Below are 26467 nucleotides of genomic sequence, written 5' to 3' on the forward strand. Positions count from 1 at the left end.
TATTTTATAATATGTGTTTGTATTCTAGTATTTTAGTATCATTTTTATAATTTTTTAAGTTATGTTTTATATAATAATTAGTATATTGAATAATAAAATAATGTGTAATATTTTAATTTTCATGTAATTTAATATTTTTATACATTTAAATTTTATAACATGGGTTTGTATTTTTCTAGTATATTATTATTATTTTTATAATTTTTTAAGTTATGTTTTGTATAATAATTAGTTTATTGAATAATAAAATAATGTGTAATATTTTAATTTTTATGTAATTTAATATTTTTATACTTTTAAATTTTATAATATGGGTTTGTATTTTTCTAGTATATTATTATTATTTTTATAATTTTTTAAGTTATGTTTTGTATAATAATTAGTATATTGAATAATAAAATAATGTGTAATATTTTAATTTTAATGTAATTTAATATTTTTATATATTTAAATTTTATAATGTGGGTTTGTATTTTTCTAGTATATTATTATTATTTTTATAATTTTTTAAGTTATGTTTTGTATAATAATTAGTTTATTGAATAATAAAATAATGTGTAATATTTTAATTTTTATTACTTTAATACTTTTATACATTTAAATTTTATAATATGGGTTGTATTTTTCTAGTATATTATTATTATTTTTATAATTTTTTAAGTTATGTTTTGTATAATAATTAGTATATTGAATAATAAAATAATGTGTAATATTTTAATTTTAATGTAATTTAGATTTTTATACATTTAAATTTTATAATATGGGTTTGTATTTTTCTAGTATATTATTATTATTTTTATAATTTTAAGGATTATCTATCCTTAAGACTGAACAATATCTATCATATGTATTAATATTATTCGAAAATTACTCTAAGTATTTAAGGATTATCTAAATATATATAAAAAATATTCTTATAAAAGTAAGTTAAGGAAAACATACCTTATACCAAAAATTATGTACTTGACTTCCGATAAAGTCACTTCCGATAAAATCCTAACAACCAAGTTTAAGAGAAACTAAAATCAAATATTATCCTAATTCTACCAAAATTTCGGCAGCATAACGACTATAATTGAACGTTTCCAAAAAATTAAAACCTATTAATAACATTTTCCTAACACCATTAATAAACAAAATTTGAGAACCTTTCAAATATGAACTTTGGCATTGATAATCTTGCTACTAACACGAACATGTTTTGAGTCAAATATAAAGACCTACTAAGTATAATAAATGCATAGACACATCAATTAGATTATACAAGACAAGTGCCTAAAGTAACAAACAAAACAAATGTCACCTAATTTCACGAACATGTTTTGAGTCAAATATAAAGACCTACTAACACGAACATGTTTTGAGTCAAATATGAATGTGTTATGTCACCTAATTTCTTACAACTAGCGAGTAATAACCTAGTTATTTATGTTATGTACTTTTCCTTTAACATTTATGTTTTTTATAATAAAATTTGATCCAAATTCTACCAAAATTTTGGCAGCATAACGGCTGTAATTGAACGTTCCCAAAATTTTTAAAAGTGCCTAAAGTAACAAACAAAACAAATATAACAATACAGAACAAAGAAACTAACATAAACAATACAAAATTTATCCACCCATCCGACCGCAGTACATGTATTCGCAGAACCTACTTCACTACGGATGAATATTTAAGATATTCAAACTCAACTAAGCATGCATTGATAATTAATTATACTAACAAAAGGTTAGCGAATGGATATACCTATTGCAAATCCGATCAACACCAAAATATGTCGACCCTCAAATATTACCACACAACCTATAACATAATGCAATATACAACTAATTTAAAATTTTAATTATTAAATTACTTACTAATTATTAAACAAAGTAGCAAGTTACTAGCTAGTTACTAGCTAATTTCCATAGTTAATTTTTCTAAAAATAACATATAAATATATATATATATACATATATAATCAATTATATATTCACACTACCATTATTTTAAAAACTTTATCTCTAAACTAATTAAATTTCTACTACCTCTCATTCTCATTCACAACAAATATGTATACAATACAAATACACAAAATACACAAATAATATATACACACAAGATATATATAAACACATATTCAATAATAAAACACAAAATATATACATATATATTATATATCAAGTTAATAAATATTTACCTTATAAACGCAATCGGCGATAAAATGCTACAAAAATCCCACCACCTCTAGAACACACACAATATAATATTAATAAAATAAAAAAAATCTAAAAAAATTTACAAAAACGAAATAATACCAATGTACATAAATAAAATATATAGAAAGCATATTTATACCTTAATGGATGTTGAGACTCAACGTTTTCTCCGCTAAAATCGGTGGCCGGAGTTATACCCACCACCTTCTTTATAATAGGTTCGGTTTGGTATAGAGGGGGAAAAAACTAAACTTTTTTACAGTATGGGTTTAGGTATAGAAAATAGAAGATTTTAAGACAAAATTGGGGTAAAATGGTTAAGAAATGAGGGAGAATGAGGTTGTTTTAGTGGTGGTTGGCGAGAGTTTTTTCGTGGGTTTGGGGCTGCTATGGGTGGCTGTTCTTGGTGTTCAGCAAGGTGTGAAATGAGGAAGTGAGGAAGACGAAGCAGAAAGGGTCTGATATATATAACCCTATGGCGTCGGTTATTAGGTATTAACCGACGCCATAGGTGCCACGTGTCGAATAAAGGTGGCACCTATGGCGTCGGTTAATACCTAATAACCGACGCCATAGGGTTATATAAAAAAACCCTGATTTTCCCCAACCCCAACCGACGGCATAGATATATATACATTCTATACCTACGGTTTTTACCAAAAAACCGCCTCTAAATGTCAATGCAGATATTTTCACCCCTTTAGCTTCCCTTTTTATAAATTGGGTTGAAAAAAGGGAAGCTAAAGGCTTACATTGTAGTAGTGTTTTCTGATCTCCCACCACTGATTTACGGCTAGAATATCCACAACAGACTCGTTGAATCTACGTCGTCAGATAATTCTTCTTGAAACTTATTACTGGATGGAGTCATCTCTCTCCTGAGCATTTAAATAAAAACTGAAATTGACTGCGTGTATATATAGATATTTAAAATGTATATTTACACATGTATGTAATTGTGTGTGTGTGAGAAACTGAAAATTTGAGCTCTAATTTTGAAATTTGAATTTTGAGGAATTTAAAAAGTTGAGTGTATGTATTTCATTGATCGTAAACCAAAGCGAGAGAATTGGATTTGATAATTTGGGATATACGGTTTGTTAGAGAGATATGTGGGTAAGATGATTTTTTTTAATTTAAAAAAAGATTGTTTAATTTTTTGGGTTTAATTATTGGATTTATTTGTTAACTGGAGATCAAACCTATTAGCATCGTTAAATTTAACAAAATATTCTTTTATTTTTAAGGTATATTCTGTTAAACCAAGAAATGCCGTTAGATAGGCACCTTTAATATATATATAAAGATATATAGAGGCATAAATTATATATTAATGTATTTGTATTTTTGTATAAAGTTAGCATATGCAACCTAATCAACAACACAAAACTATAACTGAAATAAATTAATGATATAGATTATCTTTTATTAATTAAGAATACCATAAGTCTTGAAATTTTTACATGAAAAATTCATTTTACACAATTTATTACAAAAATACTCCTACACGCCTATATCAACTTTTTTACTTACCATGTTTGTTTTATTACAAAAATACCAGTTAGTCATCATTTCATGCACATACACGTGTGCTATCCCCATCACTCATCAATCAACTCCCACTCTCTTCCCTCTCTTTTTTCATTTTCTTTCAATTTCATTTTCGATTTTTTCGCTCTGTTTCTAACTTGATTTGAATACAAGTAACCTCCCTTCATAAGATTAACCACCCATTATTGATCACGTTTTTCCCTCTTCTTTTTTGTTCATCCACGAAATTTCAACTCCCTCTAAGCCCACGATTTATCAACTGTTATTCCCTCTCTGTTTCATTTTTTTTCAAATTTATTTATAAGATGGCAATCACTCGTTCATCATCATCCCCTTCTCCAATTCTCAAACAAAAATCGAAAATGGGCAAGAAAACTTTGGCCAACAAATCCAAGGGTAAACGCTCGATCCTTGAAGACTATGATTCTGATTTTGATGCTCCACTGCCCAAGCGTGGGAGACCCCATTCTTCGAAGAAAACGAAGCTCAACGTGGAGGAGCACACAGTTCCAGAAATTTATGGGAAAAAAACTCTTGCATCTGCTGAAGATCGAACTCAGGTTGGTTTTTAGTTTCATTATCGTTTCCCCCTTTTCCTACATTTACACTTTCCCCAGATTTTGGCGTTTTTTTGCTCATTCTGCTTTGTGTAATTTTAGGGTTTCATTTTCACATTTCGTTTTATGTTTTTAAATTTTTTAGTTATTTATTGTTGGTTTTGAACATTTCATTTGGTTCTTCTCTGGGTGTTGTTCTTTAATTTGGTTTTGTTTTCTTTATTTTCAGTGTTTTTTTGTGCTTCTAGGTTCTGTGTTTTGTTTTCGTTTTTAGTGTTTTTAATCAGTCGTTTGTAGTTTCTTATAAGTTTTTTTATAGCTTAATAATGGTATGTTAGAGGTGTTTTCGATTTTCATTAGGTTTAGTTGTTTGCTGTTATATTTTAGGTTTCAAAACGATTTTCAAATCTTTGCTCTTTATTTTTGTATAGTTGTATCTGTTTTGTAGTTTGTTCGTTGTTTGTATATAGTTTTATTGTTCTTTTCATACTGTATTTTTCACTATTAAAAATTTATTGTGTTGTTATGTTTGATGTGTTTTTCGATTTCCTTTAGGGTTAGTTGTTTACTGTTTTTTTTTACGTTTCAAAACGATTTCAGGTCTTTGCTGTTTATTTTTGTGTAGTTGTATCTGATTGGTAGTTTGTTTGTAGTTTGTTTATAGTTGTATTACAGTTTTCATACTGTTTTATTCACGATTAATAATTTATTGTGGCCATTTTCGTTATGTTGCAGGTTTGGGACTACAAATTTAGTCCTTCTGATTTTTATAGATCTAAGTGTGTATGCACCAGTGTTTTTTCCGTGATAGATAATATTAAGAACACTTTATCTGTTAATTTGCTTTCTATATTTCGTCAAACTCAGTTTGGGCATTTTCTGGATATGCCTGAGTTTGTTTTTCATCCGCAAGTCGTACATAGTTTATTACTAAGGGAAGTTTTCCAGCCCAATCCTAAAGAGTTTTGGGCTAAGGTTGCTGGTCGTTGCATACGATTTAGTGCCGAGGAATTTTACTTGATTTCTGGATTAGATTGTTTCGGTGATTGCAACAAGTTGTTGTTTTCACAGGAAACAAATCAATTGGTAGAAACATGTTTCCGTGGTGTAAAAACTATTGACCACAAAGCCATCGAGGATGCTTTTTTGGGCAGTCGGTGGGGTTTGGATGAGTCTCTTGGTTTGAAAATGGATGTTTTGTATTTCATTCAGTGTTTTCTTCTTAGCAATACTCCTGATAAAAAAGTGTCTAAGTTTGATCTAGATGTAGTGGATAGCGGTCGGTGTGACGAGTATTGTTGGGGTAGGGAATCATTTGAATTGACAATTGACTCATTCAAAGGTAGGATCCAGCATGGGATTATTATGAAAAATAGGAAGGCAAAGAAGGGAGGCCAATATGATGGCTGGTATAGGGCTTTGGGATGTCCTTGGGTTTTTACGGTTTGGTTTTATGAATGTTGTCCTGCAATGGTGAACTCTTTCTGTAAGAGAGTTTCATCTTCTATTCCAAGGATTCTGAACTGGAGCAACACCATCGTCACCAAAAATCCAACTCTTCGAGACTTGAAGGGCAACATTTTTGATTTACCTTTGGACAAGGTAATTTACAGTTTCTTTACTGTTTCTTTTCAGTTTTATTTATGTTGTTAATTTTTAGTTTTTCCAATTGTTTTAATTTTTTTCATATTATGTTTGATTATGCTGTTCAGTTGAAGATCAAAAACATGCGTCCTACTGATGAAGAGAGGCAGCAGCTTCAACTTGACGGTTTATTTCTCGATGAATCTATTGATGACCGTGGTGTAGCGAAGAAATCCTTTGAGGGTGGGTCATCTTCGAATCAATCATCATTGGCCGAGGACTTCATATCCTTGAGGTGTTTTGTGGATCTTAATTTCAACTCCGTAATGACTGTAATTAAGGATATCCAGGAGAAGGTTAATGTCATTCATCGTCGTCCTTCTGATGAGGTATTTATTCATATTTTATTGTTTAGGTTTTTTTATATTTTTTTTAAGTTTCTTTACTGTTTTATTTAAGTTTCATTTATGTTGGTTGACGCAGGTAAAGTCATCGGATGAATTAGTAACTCAAGATTTTGATGATGCTGATGATGATGATGATGATGATGATGATGATGATGATGATGCTGAGGATGATGAGAAGCAACTGCCTGATCCAGAAAATATTGATTTCGACTCCGACGATGGTGGTGAGTTGGTTAAAGTTGGCGGTGATGCTGATGATGCTGACAAGGTTGTTACTGATGTTCCCCCTGCTGATGTGAATCCATCTGAGGCTGTTGCAGGGAGTGATAAAAATGTTAAGGATGTTGAGAAGCCAAAGGGCGATGAGTTTCAATTGAAGGGGGACGATTTCTTTGATGGGTTAAGCCAGCTTGAAATAGATGATGATCAAGTTGTGTTGGCTGGCTTGGAGGCTGTTGGTAAAATCCATGTAAGTGTATTCTCAATTGTTTGCAAGAAAATAAGGTTTCTTTTTGGTTGCTCAATAGTTTCTAGTTTGTTTTGCAACTGTTTTAATGCATTCTTTCTTTTTTAGGTCCCCGCACCCAATCCAGATGTTGTTGGTCAAAAGTCAGATGCCCTTCATACTGATGAAGAAACTGAGGACACTGTCTCTGATACACCTCTGTTGGATAAGAGGAAGCGTGCTCCGGCCTTGAAATCTCCTTTTGTTGATTTCGGGTCTGCTGATGTGGGGAGCACTCCAATGGAGCTTATGTCCTCAGGTTCTCAATCAGCTGGCGATGATAGGGATTTCAAAATGGTGACTTATGTGAAGGGCCTTTATGCTCTTAATGATGCGTTTGCTGATCCCGTATCTCCCGAGATTGAGGCAAAATTTGACGCTTGGATTGGTGAACGATTGCTTAAACATCCTAGGTGACTGTTTTTATTAAATCTGTTTTTGTACTATGTTTTATTTTTCAGTTTTATTCTGGTTTTAATGCTATTTTTTTGCTGTTTCTTTGTTGTTTTAGGCATTATAATTGTTATGAAGATGGCGCAAAGAAATTTACCCCGGGTTTTAGGCTAGGTGTTGATTATGTTGAGGATAAAACTTGGTTTTATTATTTGGCTACATGCGACATGTTTATGAACGACTCGGTAAAGTTTCCAATTTCTATTGTAGTTATGATAGTTTGTTTTCAGTTGCTTTATAAATGTTTTTAAGTTTTGATACTGTATTACAGTTTTTTAACAATTGTTCAACCTTTTCATTTGTGTTTCTGTGTTGTTTTTTTTTCTCAGCATATGAACACCATATTCTATTACCTTCAGAAAAAAGGTAAATATTCTTCCGCTGTGACGTTGAATTTTGCAACTACTGATTGTCTCTTTGATGATTCCATCCAAGCTTTGTACCACAAATATAACAAGGCCAAGTCAATGAAGACTAAGATGTCACACATTCACGCTGCCCACCCAATAGCGCATTACAGCCGAGGTATGCGCATTCCCTGTTCCAAGCCTTGGTATGAAGCCGATCATGTGTTATTCATCATCAATCTCAGAAGGGAAAGTCATTGGGTGTTTAGTCGTCTTGACTTCAATGAAGGGATTCTGTTTCTGTATAATTCTTTGAGGACTGCGAAAATGAATGCTGCTGCTAGGAATGCCATGAAGGCTTATTCTGTTTTGCTGCCTTTGTTTTTCGATTTACTTTGTTTCTGGAAGAATAGGTCACAAGCTCCTGCCTCAGGTTCTGACCCTACAGCTCCCTTAAGAATCATGGAGATTAGTGGTCTGCCGTCTCAGCAGAAAAAGTGAGTGTTTCTTTTAAGTTTATTTTATGTTGTTTTTTAGTTTCTAAACTGTTTACTTTTCTTCTGTTTTTATAGTGATTGCGGAACATATGTTGCTGCATTTGCCGAATTCTTTATCCACGGAAAGGATGTCCCTGCGGACTTTGACATCGAAGTTTATCGTACCCGGCTTGCTGCACTTTTCTTCTCATATGGCCAAAGGAAAATTGATGAAAGCATTGATAGCGAGGATGAGAAGCAAAGCAAGTCTTCTAAGGCTTCTAAATTGAAAAAATAGGATCTTTTAATTTTGTGACTCTTTTCTGTTATTTGTTGAATCTATTATCAGACAATAGTTAGTGTTATTGGTTGAATGTAGGTATTATATTTGATTTTATACTATGTACCTGGTTTAAAACTTTTAGGATATTTGACATTTACTCCTTATAATATGTTTATTGTATAGGTTTGTATTTCCCAAAGTTGTTTGTTTTTTTAATTGTTCAAGTTTTTATATACGGTCGCACAACTATGGAGAAACTATTAACCAACTGAATACAAACAATGTTTTTATATTTCTAAATTGTGCTATGAATGTATTTTTATTCTTTATATTCCATTACTCCTTTTTCCTTTATTTTAGATATGTTTTATCAATTCTTGCCTGATTGCTTTTAAAACTGTAAAGAAGAAGTCATTCCGGTACTTAATATTTATAAAGTGTCACAACTGTAACAAAACTATTTTGCAACTATTAAAAAACTGTTTCAAATTTCATAAAAATGAGATCCCATGTATTTAGAACATCACAGATCAACCTGTTTGAATTTGCACACAGAATTAAACAATTCAAATATTTCATATGTATCTATTTTATTGTTTGATTGTTGTATGTCTTTCGATTGTGTCCGTGTTGACCACATTTGCTGCACCTGTTATGTTTTTCTGTATCCCATTCAGATAAAAACCTTCGTTTCCTTGGTCTTCCAGATCTTATTTTTTGGTTTGGTGGCAGAACAATGATATCTTTTATGTTTTGTGGTACATCCCATATTGTGTGATTGTGTACCGGATATGTTGAGCCGCTGTATGTTTCAAGCCATGTTCTCGTGGTGTAATAACCTGAACAGTAGTTGTAAACATTCAAGTTCATCTCTTTTATAACAGCAAGTGCATGAGCACACGGTAACTCGTCAAGTTGGAATCTGTTGCAACTGCATGTTTTCTCCTTGAGGTTGATGACCCATGATCTGGTTAGTTCAACGACTTCAAACATGGTCTCGTTTATTGGTTTTACCTGCGGATTAAGTAAATTTATAAAACTGTTAATATGTATAACAACGGAAAACAAACTATTAAGAAACTATAATGCAACTAAAATATTAAACATTTCATTACATTTTTTGTCAATGAGTCCACAAAGTTGTCGACTAATTTCTTCTCTGCTGTAGGTGTTAAAAATGTTGTTGTTTTCTGTGCTTTTTCCCTGTTTGTGTATGTCCATTGTTGCATCAATGCTCTCAATGACTCCATCAGTGTTGTGATTGGTAGCTCTCTAGCTGCCAAGTTTGCTGCATTTAGAGATTCAGCAATGTTTGAAGTCATAGTTGAATACCTGTTGTTTTTGCAGTGGTATCTTGACCATTTGTGGTATCCAACTTGTTGTAAATATGGTCTTACACGGATGTCCAAGCTGTCCAACTCGCACATATGGTATTCAAATTTCCTCTCTGTGTATGCTCTGGCTGCAGCGAAGAATGGTTTATCCAGCTTGCTTGCATTCTTCTTGAAGGTGGCTTTTAGGTTGCTTAACAGGTGGTATACACAATAGCAATGTGTGATTTCTGGAAATACTTGACAAGCTGCCTTACTTATGCTCTCATGTCTATCTGAGATCAAGCACTGTTCCTCTCTAATCCCATATGTTTCTCTTATTTTTGTGAAAAACCATTGCCATGAGTTGTTGTTTTCTGAATCCACAACAGAAAAAGCTAGTGGAAAAATGTGCCCATTTGCATCTTGTGTACAAGTAGAGAGCAATGTACCTCCGTATGTTGATTTAAGGAAAGTTCCGTCAACAACTATTATAGGTTTGCATTTCTTCCATCCTTTTATTGATGCATCCAGTGCGACAAACAAGTACTTGAAGCTGTTGTCATCCTTTCTTTGCATGTGCACTATTCTTCCGGGATTAGTTTTTTGCAACATGTGCGAAAAACTGGGCAGCAGCCTGTATGATTCGTTGGCTTTTCCTCGTAATTCTTCTTGCGCGTGCTCTTTGATTCTCCATGCTTTCGTGTAGTTCATTCTCACCCCATACTTGTGTTTCATTTCTCCTCTGATGTCTTGGGGCGTTTGAGTTGTTTTTATGTTGGTAAACCGTGGCTTGATGTAGTTTCCAATCAATTTCGTTGTAGCTTGTCTCTTGTCGGCAAATCTGATGTTTAGATCACAAGTGTGTATCACCTTTCTGTCGTACTTTTGAATGATGAATGACTTTGTTGGCCCGTTTCTGGATGCTGTTAGTGCCCACTTGCATTTTGGATCCAAACAACAAGTCTTGTATGTTCTTGCACATGATTTTTTAACTCTGAATTGGAAGTTGTTCCTAATTGCATAGAAACCAAGCACACTCTGCAATGTTTCTTTGTCTTTGTATATTTGTGCTTCTTCTATTTCAGGATGTTGCGGATCTGTGATTAGTAGTTCGTCATAATCTGTGATTTCTGGTTCCTTTTTTCTGTTGTTTTCCAGTTGCTCAACCATCTCCTCTGCCACAAGTTTTGCATAGTCCATGAAGTCAAAACTTTCTCCCCCAAATTCCGGTACTGTAGCTTCAATTGTATGTTGTTGATTTGTTGAGTCTTCTGTTGTTGCTGCATTGTATTCGATTGGTTGGAAGGCGCTTATATGTGTAATTAATGAATTGTCATTTCCCAAGAATGATGGATCGATGGTTGTTGTTGGGTTGTGGATGACATTCACACACATTGGGTATGTTGTGAAGTCGGGGTCCTTCAGTTTGAGTTGTATGTAGAAATGCAGGCTTTAATCATCCTTTATCCTCAATGGTTGGTATCCTTCCTTCACTTGATATTTCAGTTGCAAAACAGTGTTATCTTGGTTGCACTCCAGGACATCTTTGAGTTTCTGTTGCAAATCTTCATAGTTACAATTGGCTGAAATGTAATGTCCACTGGCTTCATAATTTCATAATTCATTCGATCATCAAATTGTCCATTGTAGAAGACTAGGAATGGAATGTCTTTCCTTTCCTGTGTTTTTGCAATGGTTATTAATCCGAGGCAACGAATTTTAAAACTGGTTTGATTCTGTTATGAAATAGAGTACAAACTTACTTCTATCTCTGTCCCTTTGTTCAAGCATTGTATTTCCTGTCCTGATTCCTAATTTTGCCATTTTTTTGTTGTAAATAAACTACAAAGAAACGAGAATAAAACTATTAAGAAACTTCATTTAAATTTAGGGAAACTAACCATTTCTCAAACTGTTCTGTCCTCTATCTTTTCCAAAATAAATTCCTGCAAAAAACGTAATGAAACTATTATTAAATGATTATGCAACTGTAAATCAACGTAAAAACCACAATTCTATCCCCAAAATTACATAGTTCTTACTCATTGTCATTTTTCATCATGTTTATTCGAATCAGATCGATTTTCAACTATTATAAAACTAATTTGCTACCATTTACATAAATCTTACCTTGTATATATGCTAGCTCTTGGTACTCGTCAATTGACACTTCTTCATGATTTCTAAACCATTTTAAAACGACAATGCAACTGTAAGACAACGCAAAAAAAATAAAAAAACCTTATTAGTATCACGTGGTTCCTTAATTAGAATCAGTTCTTGTTTTTTGTTTTTACAATCTGAATTTCCTGTTGTAAACCAGTAAATCAACCAGAATGCAACTGTAAATGACGTGTATCATTGTTGAAAAAAAAATTCACTTCATACCTTTTTTTGGATTTGAGGGGGAGCTCCAGATCTGTTCAATACAGATTTACATTGCTTCAATCTGAATTTTCGACGCTCGTTTGAGTGATATTGCATTATAAAAAACCGAAATCAAATGTTTAATTTCAGTTTCTCCACGGTTTTCCTGGTCTTTTTTTTTTAAAATTTCTATTTAGATTCTTGGATTTGTTCGTTTCCTATTGAAATTCGACGGAATTTATGGTTGTTCTACGTTCGATCTGGTTTCATTCTGGTTGCGTAGCCGACTGCATCGATGGAGGTTCCTTCATCCTCTCCGTTTGTGACGTGCGGCTGAACACTACTACAAAATTGGGCTTTAGAGGCGGTTTTTAAGGGCTTTTAGCGTCGGTATTGGCAAAATTCGCTACCGACGCTGTTCCGGGTGACGCTAAAGGGTTAAAAACAACTGACGCCATAAGACCCCTATGGCGTCGGTTGTTTCATAATAACCGACGCCATAGGGGTCCTATGGCGTCGGTTGTTTCATATAACCGAAGCCATAGGGTCTTCCTATGGTTTTTTTTCAGCTTCTAATTTTGTATTTTAGCATAATTTATATATATATTATTTTATTATTAATATAATAAAATTAAGTATAAATTATATATAATAACCATAAATACAAATTAAATTGAAAAGTTGAATAAATAAACATGTACATTACTCTAAGTGTTTGTATATTAGCTATCTTTTTATTAATATTTTATATTATGTGTTTGTATTTTTGTAGTATATTAGTATATTTTCATAATTTTTTTAATATATTAGTATCATTTTTGTAGTGTATTGTATTTTTGTAGATAAAGGGTTAAAATTTGCATGAAATTTTTTAAAAACTTTGAACATTATTAATAACTTTTGATCCGGTTGTCCGCTTGAGGCGATTTTTTTTTTTGAACTTGGGTATTTTTTGTGTTTTATTTTGCTATTTTACTTAACATAAACTAATAGAATTCTTATTTTAAGTATTAGAATCAATGTTTATAATGTATTTGTTAATTCTATTGTGTTTTGGTATATTGGTAAAAACTTATCAATCAATCCTTTTGGTCACAAGTTCAAATCCCAATATAGACCTTTTTTGTATTTTTTTTATAGCTTACTATATCTATCCTTAGCACTCAACAATATATATCCTATGTATTACATCAATATTATTCTAAAATTACTCTAAGCATTTAAAGATTATCTAAATATATATGAAAAATATTCTTATAAAAGTAGGTTAACAAAAGCATACCTTATACCAAAAATTATGTACTTGTCTTCCGATAAAGTCACTTCCGATAAAATCCTAACAACCAAGTTTAAGAGAAATTAAATTCAAATATTATTCTAATTTTACTGAAATTTCGGCAGCATAACGACTATAATTGAACGTTTCCGAAAAATAAACAATATGAAATAATCACAACAACATTAAGCAATATAAAAATTTACCACCCATTCGACTGCAGTACATGTATTCACAGAACCTACTTCACTAAGGATGAATATTGAAGATATTCAAACTCATCTAACATGCATATTATTTCACCCATCGATCCGGCACATTACAAAATATTACAGAACCTACTTCAGTACGGATGAATATTTAAGATATTCAAACTCTACTAAGCATTCATAATTAATTTATAATAAAATTTAGTGAGTGTATACCTCGAGCTAACTAGAAACCGATCAATACCAAATAAGTCAGATCCTTGCAAATTGACCTCACAACCTACAACATAAAGAAATACTACAAAATTCCAAATTTTTTTATTTAGCTACTTACTAGTTATATAATTTATGAGTATTTAGTTACTAACTAGTTAATTTATTACTAACTAGTTAAAAATACATGAATAGAATGAAAATTAGTAACTTGCTAAGTAGTTGTAATTAACTATCTACTAGCTACTAAAAAAAATAAAAACACATGAATAAAATTGAAAATAGAAAAAAATTGATACAAAATAGAGTTAATTTTTAAACTTTTGTTTCTAAACTAATTTTTTAGAAAACAATTTCTAAACTTTTATTTTAATACTCTCTTATCTCATTCCCATTCACAATATTAAACAAAACTATTTGTTTAAAATACTCAATATATACATATACAATATATAAAATACTCTCCTATTTATCTCATTTCTCATTCACAATATATACACACACAATACATATTCAATACAACACAAAATACATACATATATACTCTCCTATATCACATTTTTCATTCACAATATATATACACACAATACATTTCTCATTCACAATATATACACACAATACATATTTAATAATATAGAAAAACCCTAAAAAAATTTATAAAATATAAAATAAAGCAATGTACAGTACTAAAATTAGTAGAAATTAGATTTACACCTTAATAGACGTTGAAATACAATGTTTTCTCCACTAAAAACGGTGGCCGGAGGTATAACCACCACCACCACTACCTCTACCTTCGGTTTACCCTAAAAAATGAGGAAAAATGTGATCTTTTCAGGTATATAGTTTTAGGTATGAAAAATAGAAGATTTAGAAACAAAAATGAGCTAAAATGGTGAAAAAATGGTGAAATGGGGGTGGTTGTTCGTGGTGGTTGGCGGAGAGGGTTTGGGGTTCTCTGGTTTCGGGGTTTCTGGGTTGGCTGGTCGAATGAGGAAGATGATGGGCTGGGCTAGGGTTATAACCCTTTAGGCATCGGTTTTTTTAGAAGTAACCGACGCCATAGGGGGGACACCCTATGGCGTCGGTTATTTCCAAAAAACCGACGCCATAGGTAGTGTCAAAATCCCTTCCAAAAAATTCTAACCCTATGACGTCGGTTCTTTAATATTTGCTGAAAAAAAGTGCCTCTAAAAGCTTGGTTTGTAGTAGTGGAAGGTAAGGTCAAGTGGTATTTTTGTAATATATTCAATGTGGGCTGTACAAATGTTGATTGGGTCGGCCCACAGTATTGTTGTAATATTTTACCCTTTTTGGAATTTTCCTGTTTTTTTCCCTTTATTTATCTATATATCAATATCAATCAATATCTATATATATTTATAATTCTATTATTAGAGTAGATGAGGTTGCGCTCTAATCTTTCTCTTTTCTACTTTATCTATTTTTTTTTTTCATTTTTCAAATTTTTATTCACTTTTATTCTTTTAAATTATTAATAATCTACTAATAATATAGTAAAAAAAAACGTATTATTCAATATATAATACCAATTAATTAATAGAATTATAAATATATAGAATTATAAAGTAGAAAAGAGAAAGATTAGAGCGCAACCTCATCTACTCAAATAATAGAATTATAAATATATATAGATATTGATTGATATTGATATATAGATAAATAAATCATATATATATAATTGTTTTAATAAATAATAAAAGTTGAAAAAAGAAACAATAGAAAGGGTAAAAGAAGAAGAAAAAAATATTATTATTAATTAAAAGAGAAAGATCTAAAAAATATATATTGTTGAATAATAATAATTAAATGTATTATAAATGATGTGAATGATAATAATAATAATAATAATAAAATGTATTATAAATGATGTGAATAATAATAATAGTAAGTGTTATAAATGATGTAAGTTATACAAATGAGGAGACGCTGTAATTTAATGATCTTATACAAAAAATATGTGGTTTGTATAATTAAAATGATTGAAATAAAACAAAAAAAAATAATTGAATTAGAAAAAATAAGAGAAGAAAGATTAGGAAGAAAAGATCATTTAGGATGCCACGTGGAATCTTACTTAAACTTTCCTTTATATATATATATATATATTGATATATTGATTAGTAAATAATATATATGTATATTTTTTTAAAAAAAAATCAACAAACAAACAAAACAAATAAAATAAGCAAGTAAATAAGAGAAAAAGTAATATAAAAAAACAAAAAGCAGTGTTAGAAAATTAGTAGAATGAAAACCGTATATCGTATATAAGTATATGTTCAAAACCAGTGTATTTGAATAAATAAAAGTAGTATTCTAAATATAATAAAGCAAAGTCATTGTAAATAAAATCTACAAAACTTTTTAAATTGTAAACATCTTTTTCAGTTCATTTGCAAATAATTCATAAACCAATTAATGAAATTTAATTAGGTTATCTAGAAATATTACTTAACAACTGAATATATTCAGCCTTATATTTCTATATATTCATAAATTAAACAAAGAAATTTAGGTAAACTAGAAATGTTACTTATCAATATATGTAGTATGCTTAATTAAAATATTAGATGTAATATTAGCCCCTTTTTGTCTCACCAAACACTCAACACATCCCATATGTAATATTCCAATAAAATTGTTTATGTTTATTTTATAGAACAAATCAAATTTGATTACCTACATTATTAACAAAAAAAAAAAAAATTGATTACAACTCAACACTTTGGATGATGCAACCATTGCGAGAGAGACCCTCCAACACCGCATCCCATAACATTTTATTTCCGATATAAAAATAAAATTTTAATATCAATATCTAACAATGAAATTTTTAAAAAGAAACAATAAATATAAATAAATATATAGGACTTTTTGAATAAACTTTGTAAATGTTTTGTCCTTTTTTAGTTTTGAGGGAATTTTTATTTTTATAATTTTCAAGGTACAAGTTTATAAAAATATGATTTTTTTTTTCGAAAAAAATATTTTATGAAAAAAATTTAAAAATAAAATAATTAAATAACATAAAAAAAAAAAACAGTATAAGAAAGTTACCTTTTACGGTTATTTATTACCCTTTTGATTACAATATTTTTAAAAAAAAATTAACTCAATTATGCAACAATATATACTTTTTTTTTTTTAGAATAATCAATGCTATTATAAATGGAAATCATTTACAACAACAGTGAAAATAGGATAGGGAATTTCTCCTACCCAAGACATGTCTTCATCTAACCCTAAAGCCAATTAAGCTAAACCATGTGCTGCTTGATTAGCAGATCTTTTAACATGGGAAACTAAAACATCAGGGAAAAAAGATAAGAGACAACGGACATCAAAAATAAGATCTGAAAAACAAGATAGATCAACTGAATTAGAATTCAGTGCTGCAGAGACCCTCAATGCATCAGTCTCAATATGCGTTATTGGAAGTTGTAACTGTAAAGCCCAATTGAGAGCATGGAAAAGAGATTTTGCTTTCATTTCATCCGATCGAAAACTTCCTTGAACAATTTTTGAGAGGGCATCAACGACCATGCCATTGTGATCACGAAGAACAACCCCAATGCCCAATTTTTTATTCTCTGAAATTGTTGCAGCATCTACATTTAATTTAAACCCATTAATGCGAGGTGGAGACCAAGGATTCTCGTGCTGCAATCTGGTATTGCAAACTGGTTGACTATCCCTATGCTGAGGCATAGCAGCAGCAGTGGTACTTGTTTTGGCACGGATATAATCTTGGTGAAACCCAGTAACATAAGCTATGATTGATGAGTTCAGTCTTGCTTTTCCACCATGAAAAATTTTGTTTCGATCTGTCCATATTCCCCACATCAAACAAATAACTAACTCGAAATCTGCTTGATTGTAAACAGAAGACAAATATTGCAGATAATCTCCATTGTGCATATGTCGAGCTTGATTAAAATCCAGGGAGAACTTCGATTCCTGCCAAATACCTCTAGCATGCTTACATCTGAAAAGGTCATGTCATATTGATTCCCAACTACAAGTACATAGTGAACATGCTGCAAAATCAATAATTTTTGTCTTGAAAAGTGCAGCTGCAACTGGTAACACATTGTGAAGAACTTTCCAAGCAAAAATCCTTATTTTCGATGGCAAATTCAAGTTCTAAAAGAATTTCCACCAGCCACGGTTAGGGTCAGAAGTAGATGAGGAATGTTGCTCCTCCAATGTAGTGGCTAGATAAAAACCAGATTTGACATTGTATATCCCAAAGGAAGAGTGATGCCATATAATTCGATCTTGAGCAGCAAAAAAACTTAAGGGAATTGTTAAAATCTTATCAACATCAATTGGCTGAAAATAAGTACTTAATAAGCCAATATTCCATTCCCTTTGATCTATGATAAATGTGGAAACCGACATGCTAGTTAGAACATTAAAACTTACTGGTTTGAAATTAGTGTGGCTGGGGATCCAAGGATCAATGTCACAAGCAATGTTAAGACCATTACCAATCTTATATCTCATACCTTTAACCAGTAGGTCTCTACCCCAACAAATACTTTGCCATGTATATGAAGGAGAGTGACCAATGTTTGCATCCAAGAAAGAAGTGGTTGAAAAGTATCTATGCTTAAGTAGGCGGCTCAACAAAGAATTAGGCATATCAAAAATTCTCCAAGCTTGTTTTGCCAAGAGAGCTTGGTTGAAGTGGACAAAAGATCTAAATCCCATTCCCCCTTCATGTTTAGATTTGCACAAAGTTTTCCACCTTTTCCAGTGAATTTTAGTGCCATTTTGATTCGTACCCCACCAAAAGTTAGCCATTATACTTTCCAATTGGTTGCGAAATTTCTTTGTAAGTTTAAAGCAACTCATGGCATAGGTAGGAATTGATTGAACCACCGCTTTGAGTAAGACTTCTTTCCCCCCTGTTGAAAAAATTTGTTCATTCCAGCATGTAGAAGTTTCCAAACTTTTTCTTTGATATGGCTGAACAACTCTTGCTTATCTCTACCCGAGTAAGAAGGCAACCCCAAATACCGTTCATGACATTCAGTAATGGGCATTTGTAATATTTGAGCAAAGAAATTCTGGGCAGCAGCTGATGTGTTTAGAGAGAAGGACATCACTGATTTGTTGTTATTTAGAGCTTGACCCGAAGCCTTATGATAAGTATTAAGTATTCTTTTAATTGCCATAGCCGATTGATCTGTAGCTCTCCAAAACAACAAACTATCATCAGTGAAAAGTAGATGTGAAACCGATGGTGCGTTCCGAGTTAAGCAGTCCTTCCAAGTTCCCTGCAGCTTCTTCATGTTGCAATAGTCTTGAAAACCCCTCGAAACAAATAAGGAATAAGTAAGGAGAGAGTGGATCTCCTTGACGTAGTCCACGATGAGGTTGTACCTGGCCAACAACTTCCCCATTTAGTGAAAAGGAAAAAGAGCTGGTGGTAATGCATTTCATGATTAGAGCCACCCATTGTGAGTCAAAACCCATTTTTAGGATCACAGCTTCAAGAAACTACCATTCAACCCTGTCGAAGGCTTTGTTCATATCCAATTTGACTTCTGAAATACCAACTCTACCTTGAGTCTTATGCCTAAGGTGATGGATAAGCTCAAAGGCAACGAGTATGTTATCAGTGATGAGTCTGTTGGATAGGAAAGCAGATTGGGTTTCAGAAATGACAAATGGTCAGACTTTTTGAAATATGAGAACAATGGCCTTGGAGATATGCTTGTAAATAACATTGCACAAACTTATTGGTCGGCAATCACTCATAGCAGAAGGATTAGAAACCTTAGGTATCAAAGTGATAATGGACTTGTTAAGTTGAGACATATCATTTCCATCATTAAGGACACCAAGCACAAGTTGTGTTACAGAAGTGCCAACTATATTCCAATAATGTTGGTAGAACATGGCAAACATTCCATCACTACCAGGGCTGTTATCTGGACTCATAGATTGGAGGGCAGCCACCACTTCTGCAGCAGTAAAAGGTTCAATGAGAGATTGATTCATTGATGAAGTAATTGTTGATGGGATAGCATTTAACACATCTTGAAGAGAATCTTGCTGGACTCCGTTCGTAGCAAATAAACTAGCATAATAAGAACAGATAACTTGAGTCATATCCTCTTTGTTGTCTATCGTGATTCCTTGATCATTCGTTAAAAACCTGATGGTATTTTTAGCTTTCCTTGAAGAGGCATGAGCATGGAAAAACTTGGTATTTTGATCTCCACATTACAACCAATTCACTCTCAAACGTTGATGCCGATATTCCTCTTCTTGCGCAAGAAACTCATCAAGTATGGCTTCAGATTTTTTGAGTTGAAGCACATTAGATGGATATTGGTCTACTGCATTATTTAGGATAATAACAGTTTTCTGCATATGAGAAAGGTCCTTTTTCATCTTCCCAAATTTTTTAGAGTGCCATTTTTGTAATGCATTAGTACAGGAGGACAAACTGTGCAAACAAACTCCAACATCCCCTGAAGCATCCGAGAGCCAATTGGTTCGAATAATAGCAGCAACCTCTTCTTCTTTTAACCACATTTTTTCAAATCTGAATCTTGTTATCCTTTCTGGTACTTCCTGATTAGAGTTGAGAATCAGCACATTTACGACAATGGCACTATGATCTGAAGAGAAAAAAAATCCAAATGTGATGTTTGTAAAGTTTGGAAAATAGAGTTCCACAAGTCATTAGTGAAACACCAATTTAGTCGCTCCTTAATAATGTCTACCTGGTGCCGTCCCTTAGTCCAAGTAAAAGGGTCACCCTTAAAAGGCAATTCATTCAGGTTGCAAGTGTCCAAGACTGATCTAAACTCATCCATTTGGGATTCACTTCGTAAGTTCCCTCCTTTGTTGTTATGGCTATAAAGGATTTCATTAAAATCCCCAATAACCATCCAAGGTAGCATGGGAGCAACATCTTTCAGCCTCTTGAGTATTGTCTAGGTATGCAATCGATTTGGAGGTGAAGGAGCACCATAGAAAGCCGTGAATATACAAACATCTATTAAAAAATATTATAATATTAAATATAAGTTTTTTTAGGTATATACCGAATTGTAATTGACATCCTCACCAAATAAAGTTTAATTTAAAAAAATTAACTGAAACAATAAAGAATCTTAATAACAAACTAAATAAAATTTATTTCAAAAAAAAATAATATAATAGAAATAACAAAAAATATCAACAACAAACCAAATATTATATTTAAATATATAATTATTATTAAAAATAATAATTATTATGCCTCAAAGAAATGATGAAATGGAAAGAAAAATAACAAACCATTACCTTAATATTTTAAACGCCAAACAAGTTTAATAACATCTATTAAATATTAGTATAGATCTAATTTTAAATATATAGTTTTATCTACATTTTTAGTAGTGGACACGTGAAATTCAGGTTAGCATTCAAATCCCATCAGTGGGTCCCCCAAACAAGATAAAGTGGGCCAAGCCTATTTGAACAGGTCCTTCCATTGATAGCTCATGTCTGGAAGAAGGTCCAGTATCATGAGGTCGAAAGGGTAACACAACGTTTTGCTAGAAAAATGGTCTGGTTTCCCTTTCTAATCATATGCATAAATAAAGAAATAATGGTTTGCCAGACCTCGACAAAAGATCGTATCAAGCTAAATGAGAAAACTTCTTAAAGCAGATATCAAACAATTAATTCACAGTTTTTTACCCACAATTATAGTACACGCTGTTGAGTAAATCTAACCAAATATGATCTGCCTAGTCAGCATATCCTCTCATTCATGGGCCAAACTTCTCGAGATAGCTTAAATGTGTTATTCATTGTAAACTCCCCAATAAAAGAAATAGGAAAACTAAATATAATTCTCAAACTACTATAAATACTCAGTGAATCCTATAGATTAAGAGTTGTACTCTCTTGCAATATTTGTTCAAGCAAACTTGAGAACTTACATTCATTATATTCCCAAAGGCTTTTCAAGCTAAAGAATTACCAAATAACATTGACTCGTGGACTAAGGCTAGTTAACGTTCCAACCACGTAAAAATTATTTGTGTCTTTCTTACTTTTTTTCTTTTAATTGTTTATTTTTCCAGTTCTAATTTTTCATAATTAGTTTTCTAAAAGTCTCAGTAAATATTTTGGTGCTTTCATTGAGAGCTGAAGGAAGCAGTGATACCATCTAGAGATTGTTCTCAAGTAATCATGTCACTCATCCAAATCAATTTTGGTCTTTGTTATACTATTCCTAGCACAAAACCAAGGGACACCAATGACCCACACGAGGCAATGAGTCGCCAAATAGGTTAACATGATGTAGATTAGAATCAAGACGATCTAGTAATCGAAGATGCAAAGTTTGGATAAAGTAGTTCTGGCGACATTGAAGACAACTCTCAGGACTCACCTGAGGATATGCCTAAAGACTGTTGAGTTTTTGTGCCCTAAATAAAATCCATTTCAATATACTCAGATTTAATTAATAAAGATCAAAAATCATTTTATGTTACATGGTTCACATGATTTATTTCATGATTATAAATTCTATTAGGTCTAGAACATACGTATTTATTCATGATTATAGTGTTGTCAGCATAGTGGAATATATTCATGATTATATGTTCAAAAGTTTAATTCCCTAATTTGTCAGTTCAATCGGTTTAGACTGGCATGAAAATCAGCGATAGGTATACTGACACCTTGGATAAGTGTTATGTCCTCTCCAGGGTATTGGCAAAGTTTACTAGTATCAGATGTATGGAGTATACATTGGAAAGGACCGATATTGAACTTGGATTAGATATGATAAATTTACCGTAATATCTATTCAATTCAATATCACCTAGTTGATCCTAGATCAAATGATCTTAATCCTGACATGGTTAGGTTGGATCTCAAGAGTATTATTCATGTTCTTTGATTTGTTGGTTAAGCCTACTTTTTGGTCAGGGTGATACGTACATTTTGGGAACATGGTTGTAACACCCTAACTAGCATAGGCATGTTATCGTGATTTTTAACGCACTGTGCAGCTCGTTGCTAATCAACGAGGTTATTGGAAAAACATGAATATTTAAAATTTTACTTTTTAATTAAAAACATAACGTATTATACTTATAAAATTATGGGATCCCATTTTTAAAATACAATTACAAAAGTTTACTATGCATTTACAAAAGATTTGTCACCTAGCGACTAAACAACAGAAGCCCTGATGTCCCGAGGATCATACGCCCCAGGCCTAACCACCTCGACATGTACAATCTTCACATGCTCGCTCTCACGGCTCCTCAGCTTTAGCCTTGCCCTTACCTACACATAACAATAGCACTTTGAGTCAACAGACTCAGTAAGAAAAGCATAACATATAACATACAAATACCCGCGTTATAACCTGGCACCCATACACATTATTATAACCCAAATCCCCGTGTCCCATACGGTACTGAGTCTAGAACGGTCGTACAACGGTACTATTGACCATAATATTAGCCTATACTCAGTACGCTAGTCATACTCTAGACGTACCGATGTGATACTGTCAAATAGTACGATACTATCGACCATAATATCAGCCTATACTCGGTACGCTAGTCATACTCTAGTCGTATCGATGTGATACTGTCGAATAGTACAAAAACCAACATACATATCTAACGTAATCTAACAGGCGTACTAACATGCACGATAAACATGTAAATACATATGCATACTGTTATACTAATCTTACCTCGATTGCGAGTTCAGGTGTGCCGGCCAACCTGAGTGGAACAACTGCTTGGCGAATTACAGGCTCCTAACTCACATCAATCATAACATAGGTGAGTGACACGCTAAATCACTTTTCGGGGTCTTAAACTTGAAACTAAAAGTTTTCCTATCGATAAATAACATGGAAATACCCTAAACGACACAAAAATAGGAAAAACTACGGTTCCCGAAATTGCCCAACCGGAATTCCGATTCCTACAGGCCCCTCTGAACCGGAATTCCGGTTCAGTGCAGGAAAGGCTAAAACATTCTATAACTGAACCAAATCAACCCCAATTCGAACCAAACTTTCCAGACATGCTAGAAAGACCATAAAGAACATAACCCAAGCAATAGAGCAACTACAGAACCTCAAAATAAATTTTCCCCATGTGAGAGCAAAGCTTGAGCTCTTAAGCTCAAACCTTGAATAAGCCACTTGAACAGCCACCAAAACACTAGAATCTAACTTATATAATCTCAAATTAACTTCAGCAACAAACTTAAAAAACAACAGCAACCACAGAACTTAAACTTACGATTTCATGCAAAAATCACAACTTAAAGCTCTTTAAACCAAAGGAAGAGAAGCTAGAAACCTTACCATGACTTGAGGACACTAAAAGCTTGCTAAAATCTCCTTGAATTACGGAAGAACAATCCCAAACCCTAGCTGTTCTAGGGAGCGAGAGAGAGAGAGAGAGAGAATTCGAGAGCCCTTCCATACTACTAGCCATTAAAAGTCACTAAGGGGTAATTTGGGAAATTCTAAATTCACGACTTTTCTCGACATCCCAATGTCTAACTATATTGCCTCGCTAAACTAAAATGCTAAGATGTGATTCAACTAAGCCGTACACCGCATTCCAATGTTGTCGGACACTAAACATGCAAAAATATGAAATTTGTATATATGACATATAAAATGAATTTTGAATTCAAATAAATCATCATAAATTAGTAATTTAGAGTTAATAACTAATTTTCATAATTAAACCCTAATTACCTGCTAATTTCCAAATTTAAGCTAAGCAGTGTTTACAATCATCCCCCCTTAAAAGGATTTCGTCCACGAAATCTAACCTGAATAACTCTGGATATTGGGCTCTCATGTCTGATTCTAACTCCCAGGTGGCTTCCTCCACCTTGCTGTTTCTCTTGAGTACTTTGACCATAGCGATGGTCTTACTCTGAAGGTCTTTATCCTTTCTATCAAAGATATTAACTGGCTGTTCTTCATAAGACATATCTGGTTGCAGGTCAAGATTCTCATGACTAAGTATATGAGCAGGGTCTGAAACGTATTTTCTCAGCATAGAGACATGAAATACGTTGTGAACTACCGAAAGAGCTAGAGGCAAAGCTAATCGATACGCCACTTGTCCAACCTTCTCGAGAATCTCGAAAGGTCATGTAAAACTAGGGCATAACTTGCCTCTTTTCCCGAAACGTTTAATCCCCTTCATCAGAGATACTTGTAAAATCACGTGATCCCCTACTTGGAACTCAACATCTCTGCGTTTTGGATCTCCATAGCTCTTTTGTCTACTTTGAGAGGCAATCATTCTAGCTTTATTTTCTCTATTGCCTCATTGGTCCGCTGCACTGATTTTGGACTTAAGTATTTCTTCTCCCCTGTCTCATCCTAGTGGATGGGAGATCTACACTTTCTTCCATATAACAGTTCATAGTGAACCATCCCTATTGTACTCTGATAGCTGTTGTTGTACGAGAATTCTATTAACTGTAGATACTTACTCAAGGAGCCTTCGAAATCCATAACACAGGCTCGTAACATATCTTCCAATATCTGAATCGTCCATTCAGACTTTCCATCTATCTGAGGATGGAATGTTGTACTAAATTTCAGTTTCATACCCATAGCCCGTTGCAAACTCTGCCAAAACTTGGAGGTAAACTTTGGATCCCTATCTAAAACTATGTACAAATCTGCTAGATGATCAACTGAATAGGTTGTTTTAACTGGTACAAAATGAGCAGACTTTGTGAATCGATCTACCACAACCCAAATAGAATCAAACAGACCCGTGGTTCTAGGTAACCCAACCACAAAGTCCATCGTGATGTCCTCCCACTTCCACTCAGGTAAAGTTAAAGGCTGCAACAACCCTGCCGGTCTCTGATGTTCAGCCTTGATCTGCTGACAGGTTAGGCATCTCGATACGAAGTCTACCACATTCTTCTTCATTCCGCTCCAATAGTAGTAAGGTTTAAGATCCTGATACATCTTGGTAGTGCTGGGATGTAGGGATTATGGAGTGGTATGAGCCTCCTCGAGAATTTTGTTTCTAAGTTCCACACTATTTGGAACACAAACCCTGACTTTAAACAATAACATCCACCGTCTGACACTGTAAAATCTATGGCTTAACAAGCTAAAACCTCTTCTCTGACCTTTACTAACTCTAGATCAGTCATCTGAGCGACTTTAATTCGTTCTAACAGATCAGATGCAGCGTCAAGTTGTGAAGTTTGCCTACAACAAACTCAATATTAGATATGACCATGTCCTCCGCTAACTGAGGTGAAATCTGAATCATACTAGCTACCTGCCCGAGACCCTTCCTGCTCAGGGCATCGGCCACTACATTGGCCTTTCCAGGGTGATAAAGGATCTCACAATCGTAATCCTTTACCAACTCCAACCAACGCCTCTATCTCATATTCAAATCTTTCTGAGTAAAGAAATATTTGAGACTTTTATGGTCGGTATAAATTTCACATATTTCTCCATAGAGATAATGCCGCCAAATTTTTAAAGCAAACACTACCGCAGCCAATTCTAGATCATGAGTCGGATATCTCTGCTCATAATCTTTCAACTGACGGGAGGCATAAGCGATAACCTGATCGGCTTGCATCAGCACGCATCCTAGACCCTGTCTGGATGCATCACAAAAAAAATACGAACTTTTCTTTGTCGGAAGGCA

At 32.9% G+C, this 26467-nt stretch overlaps 1 long non-coding RNA gene across 1 annotated transcript; it reads right to left on the bottom strand.

The window, feature by feature from the left end:
- Nucleotides 1–12844: 12844 nt before the first annotated feature.
- LOC115717313 (uncharacterized) lies at nucleotides 12845–14679 on the bottom strand. The gene is made up of 3 exons (XR_004011731.2): nucleotides 14460–14679; nucleotides 13749–13812; nucleotides 12845–13383 (listed from the first exon to the last, which is right to left on the bottom strand). It is a non-coding gene; the product is annotated as an uncharacterized LOC115717313 (long non-coding RNA).
- Nucleotides 14680–26467: the final 11788 nt, after the last annotated feature.

This window comes from Cannabis sativa, chromosome 5 (assembly GCF_029168945.1).
Source record: "Cannabis sativa cultivar Pink pepper isolate KNU-18-1 chromosome 5, ASM2916894v1, whole genome shotgun sequence".
NCBI lineage: Eukaryota > Viridiplantae > Streptophyta > Magnoliopsida > Rosales > Cannabaceae > Cannabis > Cannabis sativa.